This window comes from Leopardus geoffroyi, chromosome E2 (assembly GCF_018350155.1).
Source record: "Leopardus geoffroyi isolate Oge1 chromosome E2, O.geoffroyi_Oge1_pat1.0, whole genome shotgun sequence".
In the NCBI taxonomy this organism is placed as follows: domain Eukaryota; kingdom Metazoa; phylum Chordata; class Mammalia; order Carnivora; family Felidae; genus Leopardus; species Leopardus geoffroyi.
This window is the reverse complement of record NC_059335.1, coordinates 54,225,352-54,250,017: the sequence shown is the minus strand read 5'-3', so window position 1 is coordinate 54,250,017 and position 24,666 is coordinate 54,225,352. Positions and strand designations below refer to the sequence as shown.

General features: G+C 41.6%; 1 long non-coding RNA gene across 5 annotated transcripts in view; it reads left to right on the top strand.

Annotated features, from left to right (window-relative positions):
- LOC123577670 overlaps window positions 1-24,416 on the top strand; it is a 28,899-nt gene extending 4,483 nt beyond the window's left edge. The window contains exons 2-5 of one of the 5 annotated variants that reach the window (XR_006702004.1): window positions 5,154-5,318; window positions 12,274-12,417; window positions 12,571-12,665; window positions 23,838-24,416. This is a non-coding gene — a long non-coding RNA (uncharacterized LOC123577670). Of the gene's footprint in view, window positions 1-5,153; window positions 5,319-11,766; window positions 11,902-12,273; window positions 12,418-12,570; window positions 12,666-15,767; window positions 17,209-23,837 lie in introns of those variants that run through there. The other 4 variants (XR_006702007.1, XR_006702005.1, XR_006702008.1 and 1 more) reach the window with 4 other exon arrangements.
- The last annotated feature ends 250 nt before the right edge of the window (window positions 24,417-24,666 follow it).

Sequence of the window (24,666 nt, the reverse complement as noted above, 5' to 3'; positions counted from 1 at the left end):
TTAAATGTAAACAGTCTAAATACATCAGTTAGAAGGCAGAGATTGTTATAATTAATTTTAAAAGATTATCAATGATTTTTGTTTCTGGAAATTTGGAGTAGATGTACTTTCCCCTGTTCCTCCTATTGAATATAACTAAAACCCCTAGAAATTATACCAACACAAGAAGACTCTGAAAGATAGAGAGAATCAGTCACACTGTCTAGCCACCTCGGGACCCAAGGAGTGACATGATTGTAAGTTACCTGGGTTTCCTTTTGCCTCATGTATTCTAGACTTGGAACTGAAGAAGCTGGTAACCCCAAAATCTGACAAACATGGAAATTTTAAAAAGCCCCAACAAATGCCTATTCTTTAGCCAAAGGACCAGGAAAAGGCCATTGAACAAGGCAGAAACTTGTAGAAAATAAACATTCTACTCCATCTAAATAGCACGCGCGTGCGTGCGTGCACACACACACACACACACACACACACACACAGACTAGAAAGGCCAGGGGGAGAGTATAGACTTCCACTCTCACCTTGTTATAACTGCCCCTCATCCTCTACCAGGATGATGTCAAAGAAGGCTCAGTAAGGAATCAGTTCTTTCATCCTGTTCAGAGTTAACTAATTAGGCACCTCCCCACCCTCTGCAGCAGTTTCAGTGAAGTCCATTGGGGGAGCCTGGACTTCCATCTCCACTCTAGCATATGAATAATTAAATATAAACAGCTAAAATATACCAATAAAAATGTATAGATAATTTGATTGTATTAAAAGAAACATGACAACTGTATGATGCCTGTAAGTAACTGACTTCAAATATGATAATATAGGCATATAGAAAATAAAAGGAGGGAAAAAGACATATCATGCAAACATTAATCCAAAGAAAGCATGAGTGGTTATATTAATATCAGATAGAGTTTAGACCAAAGAAATTCGCCAGGTACAGAGAGGACCATTATATAATGATAAAATGGTCACTTCACTAAGAAGATATAGCAAATCTAAAAATATATGCACCAAACAACAGAGCTGCACACTATAAAGCAAAAGTGACAGAACTGAGAGGAGTAGTAGGCATTTCCTCAGTGTTAGTTGAAGTTGAGAAGATCTTTCTCAATAGCTGATACAAGAATCGGGCAGAAAATCACCATGGATGGAAAAGTCAACATCATTAACCAATAGGAAATATTTGACATTTATAGAACAATCAATATCAGGAGAATCCATATTCTTTTCAAGTGCCTACAAAGCATGTACTAAGATAGACCACATCCTGGACCATAAGACACACCTCAACAAATTTAAAAGAATTGAAATCCTACAGGGTATGTTCTCTGACTACAGGTAGGCTAGACATCAGTAACAGAAAGATAATAGAAAAATATCCAAACACTTGGAAAATAACACTTTCTAAATAATCCACGAGTCACAGAGGAGATCTTAGTGGGAAGCCAACAAATGAGCAATGAATTAAATGAAAATGAAAATACAGCATATCAAAATTGGCTACAATTAAAGCAATGGTGAGAGCAAAGGTAGCAATACGTGCTTACATTAGGAAAGTAAAACATCTTAAATTAATAATGTGAGCTCTCACAGGAAGGGCGTAGAAAAGAAGAGCAAAATCAAAGTCAGCAGAAGAGTCTAAATCATAAAGATAAGAGCAGAAATCAATAAAATTTAAAACAAAAACAATAGATAAACAAGGAGTCGGTTTTTTGAAAAGATCAATACAATTGACAAGTCTCTAGCAAGATGGTCAAAGATAAAAATGGGAGAAAATACAAATTAGCATTATCAGGAATGAAACATGGAATTGCACTACGTACTCTACAGACATAAAAAGGACAGGGAATGCTGTAAATATCTCCACATACATACAGTTGAGGACTTAGATGAGGTGGACAAATTTCTTAAAACTGCCTACCACAAAATTTACCCAATATGAAATAGGTAATTTGAATAGCTCTATACTATTAAAGACATTGAATTCATAATTTGAAAATTCCCCAAAAGAAATCTTCACTGGAGATTCACTATACAATTCTGTGAAATGTTTGAAAAATAATTAATATGATATATACACAGTGTCTTTCAGAAAATGGAAGGGTTTGGAAAACTTCCTAATTCATTTTATGAAGTTAGCATTAATGCTGATACTAAAACCAGACATTGACAGTACACAAAAATTAATAAAGGGAAAGAAAGAAACTATGAGCCAATATCCTCTGTAAATGTACATGCAAAATCCTTCAGAAAATATTAGCTAATAGCATTAGCAATGTATAAAAAAATTATACACCATTACCAACTGGAGCTTTTCCCAGAGATGCAAAGCAGGTTCACCATTCAAAAGTCAGTCAGTGTAATCTGCTGTAACAGGCTAACAAGAAAAAAAACATAATGTGATTCTATCAATTGAGGCAGAAAAATAATTTGAGAAAATTTAATACTCATGATTTTAAAAAACACTTAGCACACTAGGAATGAAAGAGAACATCTATAACTTTACAAAGGCCATCCCCCCAAAAAGCTACAGATGACATACTTAATGTTGAAGGACTGAATCCTTTCCTCCTAAAACTGGGAGCAAGTCTTCTTTCATTACTGTGGTTTAACACGGGGCTGGAACTTTTAGCCAGTTCAAAAAGGCAATAAAGGGAAATAATAGGCAAACAGATGGAAATGAAGAAATAAAACTGTCCCTGTTTGGAGATAACACGATTGACTATGTAGAAAATGCCAAGGAACTTACAAACAAATAGAAATGAAATTCCCATGTATCAGTATAACAAAACATGAAGAAGACTTGCATGCTGAAAACTACAAACTTCTCATGAAAGAAAATGAAGAAGATCAAAATGAATGGGGGAGAGTATCAATTCTCTTCAAATTAATATACAGACTTACCACCATTTCTGCCCAAATCCCAGCAAGGTATTTTATAGATATAGAGAAGATCATTCTAATATATATATTGAAAAGCAAAGGAAATATAATGGGTAAAACGATTCTGAAAAGAAGAATCAAGTTGGAGGAATCATGGTACCCAATTTCAAGACCCATCACATAGTTACAGTAATCAAGAGTGTGTGGCATTGGTAGAGGGATAAACATACAGGTCAACGCAACAGATAGAGAACTCTGAAATAGTCCCACACAAATATGCCCAACTGATTTTTTGACAAAGGTGCAAAAGCATTCAGTGGAGGAAATACAGATTTTTCAATAAACGGTGCTGGAGAAATTCAATATCTGTAAACAAAACAAAATCCTTGACTTCAGGCTCACACCTTATATACAGATGAACTCAAAATGGATCACAGAGTTACATGTAAATGTAAAATTTTTATAGTTTAAGAAAAATAAAAAACGTAAGAGAAAATCTTTCTACTGCAGAGTGAGGCCAAGAGCTTATAGACTTAACCCCAGAAGTGCAATATGAAAAAGAAAAAATTGATAGGTTTAATCAAGGTTAGTAACTGTGAGAAGTCTTGTTAAGAGAATGAAAGACAAGCTACAGACTAAGAGTGAATATTTGCACATCATATATCTGATAAAGGTTTAGTATCTAAAGTAATTAAAGAACTCTCAAAACCCAACAGTGAAAAAATGGATGATCCAGTTAGAAAATGGGCAAAAGACATTTCATTGAATAGGATATACTGACGACAACTAAGCACATAAAAAGCTGTTCAACATCATTAGCCATTAGGGAAATGCAAATTAAAACCACAATGAGGTAGCACTATACATCTATCAGAATGGCTAAAATAAAAAATAGGGACAACACCAGTGAGGATGTGAAGAAACAATCACTAATACACTGAAGTTTCATTTTGTGTGGTTTTCTCTGTTTTTTTTGTTTTGTTTTGGCGTGTGTGTGTGTGTGTGTGTGTGTGTGTGTGTGTGGCTTTCTTTGTGTTTATCCCCCTAGGGGCTCGTTTTGCCTCGTGAAGCCTTGGCTTTATATCTTTTGTCAGTTTTAGAAAATTCTCATCCTGTGTTTTGCTAGTTTCCAGTAATTTAAAAAACCTTTTTTTTTTTTTTTGAATGGCCAAAGACTCTGAGATTTATGTAAGGGACCTGGCTGAAAAAAACATTTTTTTTTTAACGTTTATTTATTTTTGAGACAGAGGGAGACAGAGCATGAATGGGGGAGGGGCAGAGAGAGAGGGAGACACAGAATCGGAAGCAGGCTCCAGGCTCTGAGCCATCAGCCCAGAGCCCGACGCAGGGCTCGAACTCACGGACCGCGAGATCGTGACCTGAGCCGAAGTCGGCCGCTTAACCGACTGAGCCACCCAGGCGCCCCTGAAAAATGTTTACTTATGGTACTCAGCATGTATGTTCCTGTGTGCACAATTATGAGTATGAAAGTAAACAAAATAACACAACTATATATACTATTTCCCCTTTATTATACCCTAAATGATCTCTACTTGGTTCTTACTCTCAGTATCTACTGATTATCACTTCATGTATGTTAGGCTAATTTGGCTAGAAGTTCTATCTTCCAACTAAACCTAAGTCAGGATGTTAGCAGTGAAATATTCTGTTCAGATCTTTAAAAATTGAGGATAATGGCTATGGGATGATGGGGCAGTCTGTGGTCGTTCTGTTAACATTAATAATCTCTCCTTTTTTGTTGGGTGGGCGTAGTTTTCTAAGCACTTTGTCAGGGCCTGTCTCAGTTGCCCTCGCAATGACCCCTTGAGCCTGGCCGGTTTACTTCCATTTTGCGGATGTAGTCTCAGGCGAAACACATGACAGAAAAGGATCCAGAGTGGTAAATATGTTATTTCATCACAGTCTGGAACTTCCCAGGATGGTTCTGACTCTGTATTTGGGTGCCACACTATACTCTTCAGGTTACCTAGATGGCCCTATGCTGTTCTAGTTCTGGAATATCATAGTCCTTCCATGGACACAATAAGTAGTTGAACCAGAAACAAAGGTGAACTTCCTTGTTTTCCTTCTGTGCTGTTATGTCAACCGCATACAGTAGAGCATAGGACTTTGTTACCTGCTTGGAAAGACGAGCCGGGGGGGGGTGGGGTCTCATCTTCCTCCCAGTTGACTCTCGCTTCATTAGAGCTCACCAGACGTCCCAGAAAGATCCCTACTGTAAATATTTTGGTTGGCCGCTTCTCTTGCAGCTGACTCAGGAATAGAGATGGGTTGTCTGCGGATCCTAGAACAAGTTCTGGAGATGGTGAACAGATGGCCAAGCAGAATTGCCATAATCCTCGATAGCAAGAGGCAGCTTACCTTGTGGAAACTTGGGCCTCTCTTCTGACGACTGTAGGGATTAAGAGAACAAGGTAAGTGAGGAAGAAAACCAGTGGGTATTGAGGCCCATGTTTTTGGAAGGCAAAGAAATGCAGGCTGTGTGCCTAACATCAGAGTCCTCCCCAACATAAATCATACTTATATAGGGTGATCATTCCTTGATGGAGGCTTTGAGCTGAGACTATGGGGATGCAGGGAATACAACTGTGAATAAGATAGAAATCCCCCCAGCTTTGATGGCATCTGCAGCCTAATGGGGGACATAGTTAATAAACAAGTAATTACATCAAGCTTCCTCATGGGAGCAGTATGGGATGCAGTTGAGGCACGTAGGAGGTCATCTTGACCCAGTGTAAGGGAGTCCTGGAAGGGTTCCTGGAGTTAGTGATATCTGAGCTAAGTCACCAATGAGAACCAGACACTTACGAAGTGAATAGGTATGGAGGTAGAAGAGAGGGAAAAGCCTGTGCAAGAACATGAAGACATTTGAAAGAACCAAAATTACTGCAGTTTGCTATGACTTTTAGTGATGGCTTTAGCATACAGCATGGGGAAAAGGTCTCTCTAGGCAAAACCTCGCATTCCTTTGGTCAGTTGGGCCCAATTGCATTTACTTCAAGTATAGAGAATCACCATGAATGACCCACTCACTGCCCATCTCTGACCCTTTACTAGGGCGCTCATTTGAGAACCCTGACTTCAGAATGCAGGGGAACTCAGATTTCTGCAAATTGGCCTGGCAAACTGTGACTCCGTCGCCTCTCCCTGAGGTGGACAGTGCCCCCCAGTGGAAATGAAGGTGAGCGCTCCTCCCGTCCCCCACCGGCAGGGGCCACACTGAATGTACATGTTTGCCATTTCCCTGTGAGGTTGCAGCCGACCGAGGGTCTGCACAATTGCCTGAAATTCTGAAAGCAAATAATGTAAGGAGAGGACTAGTTCCTATGAATAGCAGACATATTTTATTATCTCAATTGTAATCCTTTTAACATGACTCCAAAGCAGTTCTCTGGTTCAGAAAAGTTACAGAAACGATAGGGGAATGAGAACTATAAAAAAAAAAAAAAAGTGAGATGTTTTATTATTTCTCTTTCAACCCACCCCAGGACATTGATTCAGCTTAGGCCAATGGAACGGAATTAGTAAGTGGATGTGCTGGTGTAAACAGTTTTAATAATAGAAAGTTTATCATTTTTTTCTCAACTCACGTAAATACACAGTGGACAGTAGCTCAGGAATGGTATGATTTTGAAATGTTACCCGTTGTCCAGTCTTTGGCATGGATATGTCTGGGATCAAGATAGAACAAGGAGGTGTGTGTGTGTTGGGAGGAGAGGGGAGTCATGGCCCAGGTCACAGTGTCCCAGGGCCTGGGATCCTTCAGCACACACCCAGTACTGCCTCCCCAGGAGGACAGCTGGGATCCTTGTTCTAATTGCATTACGATTTCGAGAATATTCCATCTCATTGAGCCGTTCCATAAACATTTCAAGATTTAAGATGATGCTAAATGATGTGGACAGAATTAAAATGCTTTAAAATGACATAAGATGGTGAACTCTATAGCTGCCTTTCTTTTCGCCTAAACAGGAAGAATGGCAAGTTGGGGGAATGACCCTGTGTTACTTTTCAGAATCCTCTAGATGGTGCTGCTGTGATAGCTATTGGCCAGACTTTCTTTCTTTCTTTCTTTTTCTTTCTTTTTTTTTTTTTTTTAGCACTTAACTATCAAACCAAATATTTAACTTATTAAATGTCTTATACTTATAGTTAATTGCTAATATGATACTATTGGTAATTTATACCATCACATTTACATTACATTCTCTTAACAATAGTCTATGCACATAAATCATACAGCAGAGTAATTTCAAGAATTGAAATACGTGTACTTCTCCGGTCATTATTCAATAAAATTAAAGACTTGCATGTGTGGATGGATTTTTCCACACACGTTAAAACTGGCTATAGGATTAGCTCTTGACTGCCTCTCCTTGTGTTGGACAGTACAGGACAGTGGCTTGTACATAGTAGTTGCTAAGTTAATGTTTATCAAAGGAATTGATTCTAATTTGTTTTTTCCCTTCCACTACTGATTGGAGATGAGGTGACCAACTGGATTAAGCTTTTCAGAACCCCAGTTGGAGATTGCTGCTTATCTTTGCTTATCTTGCTAACGAAAATATTGGGAGGCCATTTTTTTTCTGTATTTCTGAAAATGGCTTGGTGGGGGTGGGGGGAATGTGTGTATGTGTATAAAATCACTTCTTTATTTTAAAAGAAAATTGGTTTTCAGGTTGGTTCCATTGAAATGCAGGAATGGTATGAAAATTGTGTTTGATAATTGCTCGAGTCTTAATCAAGATTTTATTAAAATCAATATTTGATATGCTGCTCAATTTAATTAAATTAAACCATAGAGAAACGAGTAATAAATGAGTTTGAAAATCAATCACGGATAAGGTATGTTTCTTTTAATTAGTTTAACGTAGAGAATGTTGGGTTAAGCAATTGCTGACCACAGAAGGAACAACAATGAAAAAAAATCACCACTTTTGTTTATGCAGTATGAGCAACTAATATTAATGAGCACATTCTCTGTGCCAGGCACTATGCTAAACATTGTTTATTAAGTTTCTTCATTAATTTTGGGACAAATTTTAGGAGGTCTGTCTCCTTAGTTGATGATTCAGACCTGGGTTTGAGCTATCATGAGGGTCCTGGGCCATTTAGCCAGGAAATGGCAGAGGTACATTTTAACACAACAATCAAGCTTTTGCCTCTACCTGGAGTCACTCAGAAATAGGAAGAAAAAACATACTTTTATTAGGAAGAATTTTAGAGAAGTGCATTGGTGGTAGTTTTCTTTCTAAAAGTAGTGTTGCCTTTATAGATGAGCGATAGATGAGAGGGGGGAGAAATCCTAAATCAAAAAGCGTGAACGTTGACTTAGCAGCTCAGAGTCTCATAAAATACCAGAGAAAGGAAAAGAAAGAAAGAAAGAAAGAAAGAAAGAAAGAAAGAAAGAAAGAAAGAAAGAAAGAGTGTTTTATTTTTCTGGACAGACACAGAATACAGTTATTTACCATATAATTTATGCTTATTGGGAAAGGCAGAGATTTATGGCTTTAGTAAAAAAAGCGTTCTAATTGGGATTAGCTAATGAAAAAATGGTGGCACTGGAGAGGGAGAAAGGAGGAAATTGTGATTTCGGTTGAGGTGTTTCTTCTCTCCTGGGATGTAACAAAAGGGCTAGTGTTCCACACCGGGGCAAGAATCACACTTTTAATTAGGCCGTCGGAGTTGGTGCCTGTATTTTTGGTTCTCAGTCTTTTTAGTCATCCGTGGATTCAGCTCTAGGAAACTAAGGCTATTCTTGTTAAATACTGTCGTTGATGAGGACGAAACTTCAGCTTGCTGAAAAATCTCCCTCAATTTTATTCAGCGCTTGTTTGGTGGGATGAAAATAAAACCCAGCAACAATCACAACCATACAACTGCACAGCTTCCCTGCCATAGACCTAGAAGAATCTGTCTCAAGGCACTGCTTGCTAAACTTCAGTCACGATTTTTGCCTTCCCTGCGCATCTTGTGTTACTTAATATTTTCCTTGAAAATGGCTCATTATAAAACATCAAAATTAAACACGGTTGTTCTCGAAGGAAGCTTTGTTTCAACGCCAAAAATGGGAAACCAGAGTTCCTTTCTCTAAGAAGGATAGGAGTGAAAAGAAATACAGTCAAATCGAAACACGTTATCAAATTTTAACTCCAGGAAAGTGTCCAGAGGTCATAAAGACATACTTGCACCAAACTGAGACTTCCTCTTTGACTATATCTGAGCAATAAAAAAAGATTGGAAAAGGGAATAATGTTATCATTATGTGAATCAATTTCATCCAACAGTGTCTATTTATCACCTAAAATCATATTTCCGGGCCCAGGTGCATCCGTTAGCTTTTGTGGTCAGTAGCCCGTGTATCTTTGTCTGTTGCTCATGCGAAGCTTTGCCCCCTTTCTTTTCTTCCCTGATTCCCCACAGTCACATCTGAATCTTGGTCTCTGCCCAGATAATTCCTCTTACCTCATTTCTGAACATATAGAGAATTCTGTTAAGCTAACACACGGGATGGAGGGCAGATTATAAAATGAATAGTTTCCATTGCTGGTTAACGCTACCTTTCTCCATCTATACTGTTTGAGATACTTTTTCTCTAACTAGATGTGGCAAATTTCCAATAATAGTAAAGTAAATGTAGTGAGTGATATGTCTCTTTACCAACCTGACCTTCGTACACCTGGTTCCCCTACACAGGCGACCACCGTCATCATGTTTTATGTATTTTTCTGGAGATGGTCTATGTATGTGAAACTGTACTTGAACCTCTGTGTCTCTCCCTAAATTTCACACAAATGGAAGCACACCCTACATGTCATTCTACAGTTCACTTTTTTTTTTTTTACCCAACAATATTTTTTGGATGTAGTTTCATATTAGTATATGTAAGCCCTCATCCATTCTTTTGAACGTTGCATAGAAGTACTCCATGCATGTAACTCTTCCCCTTTTGATGTGTACTTAGATTATTACTGTTTTACAAATAATGCTGTAATGTCCCTGCCTAATTCTCTTTGGGTCCATGATGGGCAGTAAGAAGTAAATCTGCTGCTGGACAGTACTCACTCAAATGGTTAGAGATCTAATTACAATAATTAGAGAGGGCAAACATGATCATATTTCTTCCCATGAAAATCCCATGCTCTTTCTTTGTCCTCACCCATAATATGACCCTGTCTTTGTCACGGTGCCCCCCCCTGCACAGCATGAAGCATCCTGATTTGTACATGAAGTTACGGGCTCTAAGTTATGTTTGTTGTGTGCGTCTAATCCTATTTAATCTTCCCTTGTCGCCATCACGTTTGAAATTAGTTGTGTAGTTTTGTTCTCGGTGCCTGTCTTTGATGGATGACAAGCTCCATGAGGTCAGGGAGGGACTTGATGTTATGGAAAAACCTTAAACTTCTCTGGCCTTAGGAAAAATGACCGCAATATCATTTTAATGGCAAATAGATGCACGTTCCTAAGGGAGCTCGAATGGGGAATATGGAGGGGAAAAAAAAAAAAAAAGAAAAGGAAAACAACCCATGAGAGTTGGGGTTGCTATTTTTGATCAAGTTGGAATTGGGAAATACCAGGAGTCTCCTAGGAAATCTTGATCTCACTGGAAGATGATCCCGCTCTCTTGGCCAAAGAGCAGGTCTGTATTTCTATGCGCATAAAACTTGGCAGACCCAGACAGAGGGCCAGTCTACCTTCTGGCTTCGCCTGCCATTTATTATCATTCACAAGGTGGTGTTAGATGCTCAGCTTTTAAAAGAACTGGCTTTTCAGCAGTATTTTTACCCTTGAGAGTGTATGGAGAGAGCTCTGTGTTGTATATTAATCAGAGCTTCCACGACTCTTTGAATGGTATTCGAAATGTGTCTGGGAGTGTGGTGAATGAACTAAGCCCAAAGTGTGCTCTATTATTTATTACACAGGAGTCTTTCCATCTGAGACATAGGCTGAAATTAAAGGAACCTAATACCTACTTTAATAACTCAGCGTTCTTCCCAGTTTCTGCTCCTTATGCACTCCTGCCCCCAAAAGCTTTCTAGGATTTGATACCTCTTAAGAGTCCGTTTGTCTCTCAAATCGTACTAAAATTTGTATTTCTAAATTCCCCACTCTTTCTGTGGATGTGTAGCTCTCAGTGCACCCCATGCTGTGCAAACATTGAACAATCACGCCTAGAAGCTGTTCCTTCTAGAACTCCTTCCATCCTTTCCCAGATGGCAAGTCTTACTCATCCTACAAAACCTGGTTCAAATGTCATTTCCTCTTCTGCCCTCCCTGACTGTCCCAGGCGATGAGTCACCCTCTTCTCTGTGCTCCCACCATCTTTTCTGTGTACCTCGACCGCAGGCATCTCAAGAGAGCAGTGTTGTCCCCAGGAGGGCAAATGTGCATTCTTGGGGAACAAAAAATATTATTCTGTTTATGCATAAAACACAAATACACACAGCACACAGCCAGACAGCATATAAATTTCCATGCTGGCGGACAGATTAGGAAAAAGATGTCTAAATATGCTTATAGAAAACACAAAGCGTACATACATGCACAGCCCAAACATCTGCCGGCTGCCTCGGTTCACCTGGGTGGTACCATGCACCCATCCCCTTTCTCTTCGATTCGGGTGGCCCTGCTTCCTCCACCCCAAACCAACTCACGAGCCATAGCCCTTCCATTGCCCGTACTTATATAGGCAAACCTCAGGTCTTCTTCAAGGTCAGGTGCATCGTTCTGTAGTACCTGCGTGTTTCTTTATTTAACGTGTATAAAACCACTTAACATGCAACCACTGTTATTAGGTTCTTTTTTCTGTGTCACTGTCAAAGTCACTCGGTGTCGTGCCCCCTTGTTCCACCTTCCCCGTAGGCCCTGTGGTTTTGGCTGTGCGATTTTGCGGAGCGAGCTGACTTTTTAGGAATGCGTATGTTGTGTTACATCAGAACTGACGGTACTTAGATGCTTGCAACTCTGAACTAATGACTCAGTTTGGATTTCAGAGAAGTAAGTTGATCTTCAGCTGAATAGTATTGAGGCTTTTTTTTTCCCTAGGGGGCATTTTGAAATAAGGGTGAAATGAGTACATCGATACATATGTGTAGAATTGCCTTACTGTAGCAGCTCAGATGTGGACCAGTGCAATTGAGCCCTGCTAAGTGACACAAACAACCAGTAGGGGCACTGTTACAAATGATGCGGGTTTCTAAAAAGGTGAATAACTTCTAAAGTTCTGAACAAAACAAAGTATACCTCTGTAGTTGCTTTCCTGGAAAATTCATTTAAATTAACCCCGTGCACCCCCCCCCCCCGCGTATTCATAACTCAGATGGAATTTGCTTCTGGCCGGTTATGTATAAACATACTTTTCATCTATAGGAATGGCATGGGGGACAGTCCCCTCTAGGGGACAGGCAAGCCCCTGCCCATCATGTGACAACCCACCTGCCCCCACAGATTTCCAGCACGCCTTCTGGTGAACCACTGGCCCATTTCCACGCACTGAAGATAAGCTATAACTATGTAAGTTCCTCACGCAGGCTGAAAACATAAGTATACAGAGAAAGGAAGGGAGAAAAATGATTTAGCGCAAGGAAGGGTAGGAAAAGTTCAAATGTTTTTGCTGACAGTAAGTGAAATAGGAGTAACTAGTTTTGTATGACCTAATATCCTTAGGCTGATTGGAAGAAATACAGCAAGATGAGTGCTGTCCGCTGGATGTGAGTACATTCATGACTTCAGACTTTCCGGGAGCCGCATTTAAAAACAAGGTAAAAAGAAACACGTAGAATCAACTTTGCAAATGACAGTATTTAGTCCAACATACCCAAGGCAATGTTTTGTCAAGAACGTAAGCAATATGAAAAGTATGTTAATCAGCTAGTTTGTATATATTTCTTGTACGAAGTCTTTCTAATTTTGCACTTAGAGCACCTCTCACTTTTCAAATGCCCAAGAGTTCTGTATTTGCTCCCAGCCAAGGGGCTCCCGATCCTATTGGGTTATGACCGTGCTTTAAAGTTAAAACATTAATTCTGTAGTTTCTAGGACACTATTAAGGGCGAGCTGAGAAACCCCGACTCAGGCCACCTTAAACAGTAAGAACGTTTGTTCTCTTTCTTAAGTCAGGAGGGAGGCTGTGCCCCAGGGGTGATTGTTCAGCAATTCGTGCCTTCATCAGGGATGTGGGTTCTTTCCGTCTTTCTCCACATGGGCTGTTCCTCTCATGGTTGTTAAGAGGGCATCTAGGAGCAAGATGGTGGCTTCGGTTTCCTCGTTTGTGTCCAAAAGGGGGAGTGGCGCTCTCCCGCAACTTGAAATATCCCTTCTTTCCTTCAGTCTTATTGGGCCCAAATGCCACGTCCCATGTGGCTCACACAGATCACCAGGGTCAGGCTATTGGCCGTTCTTGTGACGGATGCGGGGATGCCTTTGGCTGGGCATTTTCTCTTCATTTGCTCACAAAAGGGACACCGTTTCTTATCCTATTCTTGCTTTCTTCACTCATTTACCGTACCTCACTGTGTCTGTGACGTCCTTGTAAAACCTGGACTCCCATAATTTTTGGCCAAGCCACACGTGCAACATTGCATTTGATTCTGATTTAAGGGGATAGATAGGATGGAATGCATTTAAGGGACAAAGAGAGATGAATCATAGTATGTCAGGAATGTTGAAGGGAATGGGGGTGTAGACCCATGAGAAGTGGGGGCTGGATGTGGGGATGAGGCATCTTCCACGTCTTAAGACGGTGTGCCTGCTCGTAGCAGTGTAGCTGCCTCTAATTTGTTCTGGAACTGGAAGCCAGATAATTAAGTCTGTTAGAATAACGCCTATGAGGAGAACAAATAAGCTGTGACCGAGGCCAAGGTGCTTGTCTAAGAAGAAAGTATTTCAACATCAGTCTGTGAACTTGGTTACCCTCCTTCCATCTCTCACCTGATCCCTCCTCCCATGGCTTGAGGCCTTGTGCTTAGTTCTGGGCACATAGTGCAGTTCTTAACCGTTTTTTAGAATGATAACAAATTTATGAATGATCGTTAGTAAATGACAACATTAATTAATCTTCATTGATGATCTGAGCTAAGTACTAATTCATCTGTTGTCTTCTTAAGTCCTCACCAAACCCTATGAGTAGGTGCTATTTGTGTCTCTGGCATACAGATGAGACACTGAGGCTTGTGAGATAAACGAACTTGCCTAAGGTCACGGAGCTGGGATCCATGCCAGGACTGACCAGCCTCTGAACCTAGGATGTTAGCTAGCCCGGGAGATACTAGAGGACTCTCTGCCCTCTCGATGTGCAAGGTATTAGAAAGAACCAGTGTTCTTCCTGATTCCCTGTGATGCTGCTGGGGCTCGTGGCTGAGACTCAGGGGTCATGACTTGGATGTGATGTGGCTTCTTTTTCTTTTTCACTTTCAGAGTGGTCTGCTCCTCTCAGGGATGTGCGGGATTATTTTACCAGGGGTGACGTTCTTAGTTCATTTTGTGGGCTCACACCTGTCTTCACCCTTGTCCGGTTCTGCTTCTTTGAGCACTGTGTGCCCTCATGTGCCCTCACAGAGTAGTGCACACCGTGGAAGCGAGTCCACATTTATGAAATCAGGCTTTATCTGAGGGCAGTGGGATGCCAGTCGTACAGTTTTCAAGAAGGGGAGCGCTTTATAATTTATAAGCATTGCTCTGGACTGTTTTGGGGAGATGGAAGGTGAGAGTGACCAAGGGTGACAGAGTTCAAGAGGAAGCTCTTTCTTGGGGGATGTCGCTCCATCATCTCCAGATCTCAGTCCTGTTCCTTACAACGCTGAAGTCCTCTGCGTCATATGTCAGGGAGATGGAGAGAATGTGTTCAGAAGAGAGGGGATAAATCAGCCAGTGCAAGCTCACTCTTTGACCTGGGAGATGTGTGTTCATTTCCCTAAGGCACTCTTCACTTCTTGTGTCTCTGCCCATCAGCCCTGAAGCACCCAGATTTTAACACGGTTTTGGCAGTTCATGATCCAGTGAATAACTGGGGAGAAATGAGAAAGTAGAAATGCTAGGAATTAGGAGCGCCTGGGTGGCTCAGTCAGTTAAACGTCTGACTCTTAATTTTAGCTCAGGTCATGAACTCAGAGTTTGTAAGATTGAGCCCTTCATTGGGCTCTGTGCTGACAGCCAGAGCCTGCTTGGCATTCTCTCTCTTTCTCTCTCTGCCCCTCCTTCTCTCTCTCTCTCTCTCTCTTTTTAAAATGTTTTTATGTTTATTTATTTTTGACAGAGAGAGAGAGAGAGAGAGAGAGACAGAGCATGAGTGGGGGAGGGGCAGAGAGAGAGGAAGACACAGAATCTGAAGCAGGCTCCAGGCTCCGAGCTGTCAGTACAGAGCCTGATGCAGGGCTTGGACCCACAAACAGCAAGATCATGACCTGAGCCGAAGTCGGATGCTCAACCGACTGAGCCACCCAGGCGCCCCAGTCTCTCTTTCTTTCTTACAATAAATAAATAAACATTAAAACATGCTAGGAATTATAAATCCTTCCAGGACAAAACTAGTGTAGGCCATTACTATTTTATGGAAGGAAATTGAGGATAGAAGGATGAAATCTTGCTCAACTCCAGAGCAGTTATAACACCTAATGCTGACCAGGCACTTACTACATGTAGAGCATATCATACACATTATTTTACTCAATTCCCACTACAGACATGCGAGGGACTATTCCTGTTCCCCTTCTTTAGTGAGTGCTTTGAGGCCTTGAGAGGTCAAGTGAGGCTCTCAAGGTCACAAGGTAGTAAGTGGCAGAGTGTAATTCCAACCCGAGCTGTCGGACTCCAGAGCCAATACTTTCCACTCTGATGACTTTGGATCCCCCAATGTTCAATTCAAGAAACCCGAGATCGTCCCTTTCCACAAAACAGTCGATGCCGTGCTGTGAAATGTGTAGCAACGTTGCGGCTCCTGCCTAATCGCCCGGTAGCCCTGGCCAAGTGTCACGTAATCCAGATCACATCCAACATGGACATCCAACATGTAAACGCATAACGTCGACATTCCAACGTGAGGAGCGCCATTGGGCAGCACCATCAGTTGTCAAGTGAATGGCCTAGCAGTTGAGTGCTATAGCATCTCTACAAGGTCTAAATAAATAATAATGTGGAAAGAGAGCCGTTTGCTGGATGCAAGATGCCAGCTGTAGTTTCAAGGAAATGTTGATTGCATGCTTTAGGAGCTACTCCACAAAGCCATGCTCCAGTGTGTGTTTTCCTTGTAAGGTAGCAGGAGAGAAAGAGACACTTTTATTTTTGCCTGCAGTTTATTGTTTCCTCCTCAGCAGCTGTGCCGACGTGGTGTTGATTATGCAGAGAAGAATTATTTTGATTATTGACAGTTGGCATTCTTCTCGTAATTTCGAGTTCTTCATCTCTGGTTCACTTCCTCACCTCCTCTCCTGCCCGCACATGTATAAAAACCTTGGAAGCTCTCGCTAGGATTCTTACGCATGGCAGCTGTGAGCAGCGATGGAGTTGAAAGTTCAGGGGCAATTTGACACGACACTCTTCCTCCTGGTCCATCCCTTCTCTGAGCATCTCTTTAGAGCAAGGGAGCCGGTGGGCTCGTGAGGTTCGTGGTGAGCGTCGGAAAGGCCTGTCCGTGAAGAAGCCAGGTTCCCTCGTGGGCCGCCTTGCCCCTGCATCTCTGTCTGCTGGCAGGCGCCCCCTCTGTCCCAGCCACGTCCATTCAGAGCTGTGTGCCAGTGGAGTGCTGGTTGGGGCTGGCTCAAAGGAATAGCAGGTGGGAAGGATCTTGTAGTTTTCCTTGGAACAAAGCCCGCTTAAGAAACAACGATGATCTCAACAAAACAGAAAAGATCCCCCCTGGAGGTAATCTTCACATGAAGCATGTGACTGATTCCTGTGGAATCCTCTGTCACCTCCCCTTGCCTACCTGTATTTCAGCCTCAGATAAGACACACTCAAGTGGCAGACTCCCACCTCAAAAGCTTTCTCTCTCGGCCAGGAGTTAATGCCCCTGGGGATAAACCTCCATGAAGGCGATCAGAAGAAACCAGTGGGAAATGGCCCAGCTTCTCTTCCTTCAGGTGGGCAGTTCTGAGAGGCACTTTGTTTGCTTCTCAGACACCCTGGCCAAATCAAACCATGTTGCCTGCAGCAGTGACCCCAATGTACTTCCTTGTCTCAGCTTTTTCTCTTTCCCTGGATCACCTCCCAAATGAACGACATGTACCCGAGTCCTTGTCTCAGGCTCTGCTTTTGGGGAAATACAAAATAAAGCAGTGACAATGAAAAGATTATTCTTCCCTGAACTTATCCCTCTTTTTTCCTTTCCCAGATCTTACTCATTTGTATTGTTTTGGGGTAAATACTGAAATCAATTCTTAAAAAAAACGTAGGAGTAACATAGGTACATTGAAAAAAATGTTTTCTCTATTTGTACACATATGTATGTGTAGGTTTTTATTTTATACATGATTATATATGTATGTATATGTGTATATATATTATTTATGTTACAATCATCCCTTCGTGGAGACAGTACATCACGGACAGAGCACAGTTTTGGATCAGACAGACCTGGGATTGAACGGTGGCTTCGTAGCATTCAAGTCTTACGAATTTGGGGTCATTATTTACCCTCCTGAGGCCTTAGTTCAAGCTCCTGTAAAATAGAGTGAGCATTATTTACAGGGTTATTATGCATATTAATCGATGTTGTATAGGTAGCACGCTACCATGTCTCTGAGCATTTAGCAAGCACTTAGTGTATTTCAGTGATTATTATAAAAAGCAAAGCAAAACAAACGTCTCCACCAAGCTGTACGTACTCCCCCTGCTCCCTGAGGGGTTGGGGCAGGGAGGAGGAGGAAACCACTGTATCTGCTATGTATCTCTCCAGAACTTTTCCCATGTTTATACAACTTTCTAAAAATGTGCGCGTGTGCACACACACACACACACACACACACACACACACAGGAATCAATAGGGGAAGCATTAATACATCGTACATTAATAGAGGAGAGGGCAAAGCCATGGTGAATTAGTCAGGCTTCTCCAGAGAAACAGAACCAATACATATGTGTCTCTATGAGGGGAGTTGGTGAGATGTCTGTGGTCTTGTCATGGAGACTCTTTGACTCTCTCGATTCACCAGAGACTTTCCCATTCCCACCAGCACCTTTAAATAGATCAGGCTTCTTGGGCTCAGTCTTCCTTCTTGATATCCAGGCTCACAGCCTTCCGTTTAAGGACATGATCCCCAAGGATACCCTGGTGATGCAGGATAGAGCCCCTCTCTGCATAACAGGCCTGGTCCAAAGCTGACCCAGGGCAGCTCTTAGAACAATGCTCTTTGGAAGTGCTTGTGTCTTCTCTGAAGGTATTAGGCAACCAGGAGCTAGACACATTTGCATAACCTCTTACCAATATGCAGGTCCTTCAGCATAGGCTTTCTGTGGACTGTAGACAGACTACCCAAAGCCAAAACTCTTTATATGTGATTTTAGCTGAAAATTTTGTTCTGGATGTATCTCATGTCCAGCATCAGCAAGGACCCTGGACATAGGAGCTTTCCCCCTCAAGGAAGGCAGAAGTTAAAAGGGAACTATGCAAATTTAGGATTCCCTAGCTCCTCTCCTACCTGGAAATAAAAGGAGATTCCTGGTGTTGGATGCTCTGAACTGAGGGTCTTCTGGGGAGGGGGGACTCCTCCACTGCTGAGTGGCCCTGTTTTGATCTACAGTCCAGCATGAGCTGCTATGGCTGTCAGGGACCAGCTATTCAGACAAGCCCTCCTTTTGAATTCTGTAAGTATAAAGAAATGATAATATATCAAAACAGATGTCGGGCATCAGTTTTCTTCCATTCTTATCTATGCTGTTGTATTTAATTACTAGACATTCTAGTCTATGCAGTTTCTTTCCATTTGAACTTGTGACATTTTATTCTATATTATTCTGCTCTATTACTTTCTATTTCATTCCATTCTGTTCTACAGCCATGTATTGAGTTCTTGCTCAATGCAAGGGATTTTGCTGAATGTTACAAAAGAAACTCTTGCGTATGTGTGTGTGTGTTGGGGGGGCAATGCACACACGTGTGTTTTGAGGAATAGTTTTCAGAATATCATTATATTTGACAAAATTTCCACATTTCTTGTACCCCTCTCTAGAAATACTCAGGGGGAAATCTCAGGTGAATCTGAAATACTACAGAATAAGGCTTTACCTAGAAAGCATTGGTACCAGCAGTGAGTTCAGGAGAATTCAAGGTTTTAAGCCCTTTGTGTTTCTCTGCCCATCGTTTTTTAGAGACCATATTTACTGACAGTGCAAATACAAAGTAAATTGAGATACATTGAAGTCTTTTTTTGAAATTTGGAAGCTATCATGCAACAAGACTACAAGGTGAATAAAAACAACATCTGCTTTCAGATTTCTCAACCATCGTTGGCTGTGATGTGTACCTTGACATCTTTTTGTCAACTGAGAGCCAGTTATTCTAGGAATAATGTGTTCTTGAGAGCCAGTTTAGTGTCATGGTTAAGGTCACCGGCTTTCTAAAGAGCTAAGTTAGAATGTCAACTCCACCAGCTCCAGCCATACGAACATGGGCATGTTCTTTAAGCATTTGGATAATAGTAGTATCTCCTTCATGATGTTCTTGAAAGAATTAAATGATATAATTCACATAAAGTGCTTAGGGTCACACTTGCCAATATTAAGTGGTCAATAAATGTTAGTCGTTAGTTGGGAAATAGGGACAATGTAATACTCTTATGGGGATTTTGAGGATTAACTGAGATGCTTGTAAAGCATTTAGGTCATCATCTGACACAGTAAGCACTCAATAAATGTTCATCATTGACATCATTGTTTCTGCTATTATGTGTTAAGTGCAAAATGTGGATAGTGTAATTAACTAAGCATAGTTATAAATACTAATTGAGATAATGTGAGTGAAGTATTTAGCACTGTGCCTGGCATGGAGTGAGAACCAAATAAAAGTTAAGTTCCTGAAGGACAGGAACTATGTCATTGGCTCTTTTATCCCCAGCATCCTGGCCAATGCTTAGTACATAGAAAGTATCCAATAAATATTTTGTAAAAAAATAAGTGAATAATTGTATTATTCATTAGGTTCTACTCTATTGCAAATGTAAAAGGAAATCTTGGAAAAGAGTTCTGGTCTCCTTTAGAAATCTGATGACCCCTGAAAAATGGGGAATAAAATAAACCCGAGGAGACAGGATGTTCCCAAACTCTGAGATCATCGTCATAATCCCCTACATTACAAAGGTCTTTATGGTTCACAAAGAACTTTCACATCCATTATGTCATTCAACATAAAAAAAAACAACAACAAAAAAAACAAAACAAAACAAAACAAAAAAAACAGGCAAGAAATGTCCTTAGGGTTGGCCTGGACAAGGAACTCAATCTCTTACAAATGATTTAAAACCCATTGCGTCTTGCTACAGATATTGCTTACAGAAAACTTCAGGCACAGCAATGCTACCCAGCTTGATTTAGCTTAAAGAAACCTTTCGTGACCTTATAAACAAACACAGCCCAGTGGGAACCCAAGTGGAATTTCAGAATTTTGAAGATGAGCTGAGAGAATTTGCTCAGAAATGGGACATATTAAAACAATCTCTACCAAAGGAGTGAAACAATAAAGAGATTGACTCAGAAGAGAACAAAAAGGCCAGTGCCACTTACTGGTGAGCAGTGAGCTCCTGACTCATTGTAACTGTTGACTGCGTAGCATAATGTTTGGGAACATTGCAATCTTGAGAGCAGGCTTATAATGATGTTCATCTGCTCATATGGATGGATGGCCTTACATAAACTCTGATTGTTCATGGAAAGAGCTGCTTCCCCTGAAAGTACACTACCAGAATTGGAGTGAGCAAGGCTGATTAAAAAATATTTTTTTGAATATAAATGTCAGCTTTTAAATGCCTGTTCTCTGATATAATGCTGTGTGTTCATGCATATATTGGGTGAATGTGTTTTGACCTTATGTCATGAGTGAGTGGGTTAGGCTAGTTGGTTAACTAAGTGAGTTACTGAAGTACAGACAAGGGCTGTATTGGTCAGGGTCCCGGCAAGAAACTTGGTTCACATAGAGTTTCAGAGGGTTCAGTTGGTGGGACGTTATTAACCTAGATATGGGCAGGGTTGCTCCCAGATGATTCAAATGGAGGGACAAAACAACTGAAATATGGGCAGTGTTATAAAAATGGACAAGGGATGGTGAGTGAGGTCATTACTGACTAGCCATAGGAAGAAGCTCTCTCAACCCCTAGGATGTATATGACATTATGGGAACCCGGTGAAAACTGGCAGTATAGATGGGGAAGCCATCTGGAAGGAGCTGTGATAGTAGGAAGACAGGTACCATTGTAGATTTGGCAAAGCAGGGAAGACATACTCTGGCCCCCCTCTCCTTCCACCCTCTGATTTCCTGAAGGTACTTCCCATTGATCAAACCCAAGTGGATGCTGGCAGGAAAGGGGATATGGGAGTTGCAGTCTGCTTGGTCTCCTAGGCACAGATTAGGGCAGAAAAGGGTGGCTCTGGGTGTGGGCCTTATTATCTTTGTTGCAGCTACTCACCTCTGCCATTATAGGGTAAAAACGGCCATAGATGATAGGTAAATGAAAAGGCGTGGCTGTGTGCCAATAAAACTTTATTTCCAAAACAGGCAGTGGGCCAAACACACAGTCATAGTTTGCTGACCCTTGGTCTTAGAAAATCGTTTATATGTTGAGTCCAGCATAAACACAGTCATTCAGTTTCGGGTAGCCACAGTATCCTCAGATGTTTTTGGTAAGGGCTTGCCTCCATGGTTTCTGCCCTGAGTGTCGCATAAATCGAAACAATTGCGCCAGTATAGGCTTAACACACAACAGGGTAAATTTGGGTGGGAGCCTTTAACAAGCTTGAAATGAGGACATGAATAATTCAGTTGAATACATAAATGATTCAAGCCAAGTCTTCCAGTAGTGTGTGTGACATACACAAGTGTATGTGTTATGTTGTATGTCATGAGTGAAAGGACAACCTAAAAATTATGTGCAGATAGATCACCAAAGGCAAGTGATCTATCTCCTACTTAAGCCAGTGGACTTTGAGATGGATGTGGGCCCTGCTCAGAATTTTAGGCAGTTTCAGATAACAGTAGAAATAAAACAGTGACCATCCAAATGAGAACAAACGGAAGCCCAAACTAGTGTTGGGCAGAGGCTCCCAGGCAGGCAGGGGAGAAGGGATGTTGTATAGCGAAAACAAGGGACGTTTCAAGTATGCCCTTCTTGGAGGCTGTTCTTCTGGGGAAGATGGGGGTGGCTGGAAGTCGGGCAGCCTATGTGATTGGTTTCCAGAACATATGTGGCTTTCTGAAGTTGGTCCTGAGTTGGAGAAGGAGAAAAAATTAGGGAAGCTGGGTGTTGTTGACCAAGCCCTGCATGTTTTGGATTGATAGTTGCAGTTTGTGGTTTGGCTTCCTGGTCTGGCTGCTGCAGAGCTTGTGGGTCAGAGCTCTCTTGTCACATACAGTCTGGCCATCGGTTGCTGTATATTCACTCTCTCAATAGGTTTCTGTTGACTCCGTGTCCTAGCTCAGCCACATCCTGGGTGATGCTCTGCTTTGCTCTTCTCCTCTTCAGGCCACCATGACAGTGAGCATTTCCCTTTCTATGCACGCAGCGCTGCAGGGACTCAAAATGGATCTGTGGTACCTGATTATCCCAACCCTGGCTGAATTATCACAACAGGAGAAGTCACAGCCCAGTTCTCTGAATTCCTTACGAAACTCAAACTGCAGTCAACCCTTCCACATAAATCTCAAATTCTTCTCTTAATGACCTCGTCCTTGGTGGCATATCCCTTCCCAGATCTCGCCATGAGGGAGACCCAGCCAGGTAACATGTGGATTCTTCTCCCGTGATCCCTTGCCTCATTTGCACGTGGGTTTTCTCATTACACTTTCATCACCGGAAGAGGCATCCTTGAGCCAGGAGGACCCAGAGTGGAGTGTACCTGCGGGACTCTCCATTCAGGCCCAAACAGATGTTCCTCTGAGCCCCAGGTTGCTGTCTTCTATGCCATGAAAAGATTGCAAAGCCTCTCGCAGAACTACTTTTCCTTCATACCTTAGTTCTTCCTTCCTCCAGGGTTTACCTTTCTTTCCTCAACCCTCAGCTGAACTATACGGTTTGTTGTGAATTTGCTCAACTACTAGAAGGCTTTCTCTCCTTCTAAACTAAAATGTATGACCTTCTGAATTTTGTTTCTGATCAGCGCCTCTCTCTCAACAGAAACTACCCTCTCTGCTCTGAAGCAGACAAGCCCTGTAGGCAGTACGTTTGTGTGCGTGTTCATTTGCTCACCTGAGTCAAGTGATAAAATTCTTTTTCATAGACTTGCAAATCCCTGGAGCAGGAAGGGAATCTTAGAGGTCAGGGAGGCTAATATTCTCCAAATGTGATACATAATCCATTGGGGTATGTAGGATGATGTTAGCTAAACGGTAAAAAAAAATTTTTTTCATGTTCTTGTTTATTTTTGAGACAGAGAGAGACAGAGTATGAGCAGGGGAGGGGCAGAGAGATAGACGGAGACATAGAATCTGAAGCAGACTCCAGGCTCTGAGCTGTCAGCACAGAGCCTGAGGCGGGACTCGAACTCACAGACCGTGAGATCATGACCTGAGCCGAAGTCGGACGCCCAATCGACTGAGCTACCCAGGTGTCCCAATGTTAGCTAAACATTTTAAATAATTTTAGTTGTTTTATGTTTACTTTAATTCTGTTGGAAAAAAAGTGTACAACCTGTACACGAAACCACATGAGTTCATAAATATTACTGTTCAGGTTGAGGCTGAAGCAGATGGTACCTCGGAAACCTGTTGTACTCAGTATATATGAATTGCAGGTGCAAACAGGTAATGCCTGCATGTGACAGAGATCTCGTGAACGTTGAATCTTTGGAAGCACCAATCTGCTCTGATCTCCTCCAACAAGAGGAAACGGAGGTTCTGGAAAGGGAGAAAGTTTGTCTAAGGCTACTCAGTGCGTGGAAGCAGGACTAGGGGCAGGTCATGATTGCCTAGATTCTCCGTGCTCTTTCATTCGGTTTCCAAGGACCCCTTCTTGGCCACGGGAAGTTCACCTGGAGATCGGATACCACGATCAAGTCCTCAGAAGGTGCCTTGAGGATGAATTTTCAAAAGCACAAGAAGCTGGACAAAAGACTATTCTACCCACATGGTGAATTACCTGAACGAATCTAAGAGCCTCATTTTCAAAGACAAAAATTGGTCGTTTACTGGATCTAGAACAACTGAAACTTCGCTGGATAACAAGGTAAATGAATGCATCGCACCATTCACCAAAGTGGAGGCCCTCAAGCTGCTGGTTGTTTGGCGTAATGGGAGATTCAGAATGCAGTTAATGGGTTAGTGTAGTTTTTATTGTAAAAGCAAACTAAATTAAACTGATAGTTTTAATTAAATTTGAATTGGCTGTGATTTTACTCAGTTTTACAGGCCACTTGAGACACTAGTGTTGCACTTAAAATCTAGTGTTGTAATTAGTGACATCTACATTTATTATAATGGTTACTGCACTTTATTGAATTTATTCAGGAGCAAACAAAAGCTCAGCATCTAAAGAGCTTGGACTCCAGGCTAGGTTGGCTTTGGGAGCCTGTTTTGTTTCTACTGGAATGTCGGGCGATGATGCTGATCTTGAGAAGGGAAGTT